Below are 2916 nucleotides of genomic sequence, written 5' to 3' on the forward strand. Positions count from 1 at the left end.
CCTGAAGTAAATGACTTTCGTTTTTTTTTTTTTTTAGCATTATTGGGAGTTGAACTCAGGGTGAAGCACATGAAGCAGACACTGTGAGACAAACACTATACTATTTGAGCCAACCTCTAGACCTTTCGCTCTTTAGTTTTTAGATAGGCCTCGGACCATGATACTCCTACCTAATTTAAGACTCTTGCAGAGCTGGGATTACAGGCATGAGCCACATTACCAGACTAGCTATGCAGCACAGTTGTTCATCTGCATGAGAAAGGCTACAAGATAGAGTGGATGTGGGTATTGCATTCCTTTCATAGCTAAGTCCAAAGCCAGTGAAGACAAATAGATCTGAGCGTGAACTCTGGCTTGTTTGTTGATACGGAGTTTTACTAACTTTTCCTCTGGTTTCTCTGGCACTATGATTTTCCCACTGTCTGCCTCATGAAGAGCTGGAAGCATAGGTGTCTACCACCATCCTTGTTAATGTTTTTCTCTTTGATATAGTGAGTCAGGAATATAGATTTCATCTTGTATACAATAGCTCCCTTATCTAGGTTTTGTTTAGTGGTACTTGTAAGGTCCATTCCTGGACGACGAACAGACCTCGCCCAGTACCTGCGTTACCTAGGCAACTGGGATACCTGGAAGAGGTCACGTCCGCATCTGCTGAGGTCACATCCTAACCTGATGTGGCCACACCTTTCTCCCACCTGATCCCACTTCCCTTTACCTGGACACACCCTTCCCCGCCCCCTACCCTATATAAGGCCTAAACCGCCGCCAGACCGCCCTCTTTTTTTCCTTTGCCAGCCGCGTGGAGTGCCAACCTTGCCTGGTCCCAGCAGGCCTACTGAATAAACCCCTTACCTGAATACCACGTGCGTGGTGCAGTTTCAGTTCTTACTCGGTCACCTCTTTTTAAAACCTAACATAAATGGTGCCGTGACTCGGATAAAGGGCTTAAAGTCAGGACAGCCGAGATTCCTCTCTGTTTTTTTTCTTTTTTTCATTTTTGTTTTTCCCTTTTTGCTCTGAGGAATACCCACAGTTCTGACGGCCTTTTATGAACCCGTCTATCTGCTGCGGACACAGTGCATCAATTCTATTGCTGGCCTCTGCATCTTCCTCGACACTTCTACATTTTGGTGAGTGACCTGCTCCCTAAGGGGTCTCTGTCGTTCAGTCTCTTTACAGATACCACGCCGGAGAACCTACTAGGCCTTTACTTGACTCCGGTTGTTCGTCACTTCTCTCTAGAGGGCTCGGTGGTAAATTGGGACACCGCTTCCATTCAGTAAGCCCTCCTTCACTCACTAAATTTTTCCCCCTACGTTTTTCTCTTTTGCATTTCTAATGGGTTGTTGTAAGTCACGCCCAAAGGAGGAAACTCCATTGAAATGCCTCCTGCGTTCCCTGGACGTCTTGTCTATTAACTGCATCGACAAGAAACGCCTGATTTATTATTGCACTCAAGTTTGGCCACAGTACCAACTGGATAATCGTTCTCGATGGCCCAGAGATGGGACTTTGGACTATGTCATTCTCAGAGATTTAGACGATTTTTGCCGTCGTAATGGTAAATGGTCTGAGGTCATTCATATTCAGCCATTCTTTGCTCTCCGGGACAACCCGGCCCTATGCCAATCATGCCCGGCCTTTCCACTCCTCCTGGCACGTGGAGAACCCAACTCTAGCGCAGGGCTCCCTCCGGAGCCTGAGGTGCCTGACCCTCTTTTTGACTCTGCCCCTCTTCCTGCTGAGCATCTGGTGCCTTCCCCACCTTCTTCACTCTCCTCTCCTTCACCCTCTATCTCCTCCCCCCCTGCAGCTCACACCCGGTCTCACACTGGTGGCACACAACCTCCACCAGACCCCCTGTGCCCTTTGCGAGAGGTGGCAGGGGCTGAAGGTGTAATTAGGGTGCATGCGCCATTCTCAATGTTTGATATTGCTCAGATTGAGAAGCGGCTGGGATCTTATGCCCAAGATTCTAATAATTATGTCAAGCAGTTTAAGAACCTGGCTCAGACCTATGACCTTACTTGGCAGGACATATATCTAATGCTATCCTCTACCCTTACTGCTGAGGAAAAAGAAAGGGTGTGGACTGCAGCCCAGGCACATGCCGATGAAGCTCACCGCCTAGATATTAACTTTCCAGTGGGAGCAACAGCTGTGCCTAGGGAAGAGCCCAATTGGAATTATCAACATAATGCTCCTGGGCGGGAAAGCAGAAATAGGATGATAACTTGCTTAGTGGCTGGCCTTCAAAAGGCAGCCTATCTTCCTGTTAATTACGACAAATTAAACCACATTACTCAAAGGCCCAATGAAAACCCGGCGGAATTTCTTGAACGCCTTACAGTAGCGCTCCAGCGCTATACAAGGCTGGACCCAGAGTCACCAGAGGCTAAGGTGGTTCTCAATACTCATTTTATTGCCCAATCAGCCCCCGATATTAGAAAAAAGTTAAAAAAGGCTGAGAACGGTCCTCAGACCCCTCAACGAGATCTGGTGAGTATGGCATTTAAAGTTTTCAATAATCGAGAGGAACAGGAGATTGCCGATAAGACAGCCCGTGAGAGGGAAAACTATCAAATCCTGGCTGCTGCCATCCGGCCTCCTCTGAGGAGACGCACCCAACAAACACCACCTGGAGCATGCTTCAAGTGTGGACAAGAGGGCCACTGGGCGAAATTCTGTCCCTCACCACGACCTCCACCTGGACCCTGCCCAAGGTGTGGACAACAAGGACATTGGGGAGTCGATTGCCCCTCCTCACCTCCACAAGGTAGGCCAGCCCCTCCCCCACCCCGCCCACCCAGGCAGGCGGAGCCAGACCGGTCGGAGATTTTCTGCTTGGCTACAGAATGAAGGTGCCCAGGGCCACCTGCTCCCAACAACCAAACCATCACAATGACGGAGCCC

Source organism: Dipodomys merriami, unplaced genomic scaffold, assembly GCF_024711535.1.
Source record: "Dipodomys merriami isolate MVZ:Mamm:240054 unplaced genomic scaffold, mDipMer1.0.p SCAF_7, whole genome shotgun sequence".
Classification (NCBI taxonomy): Eukaryota; Metazoa; Chordata; class Mammalia; order Rodentia; family Heteromyidae; genus Dipodomys; species Dipodomys merriami.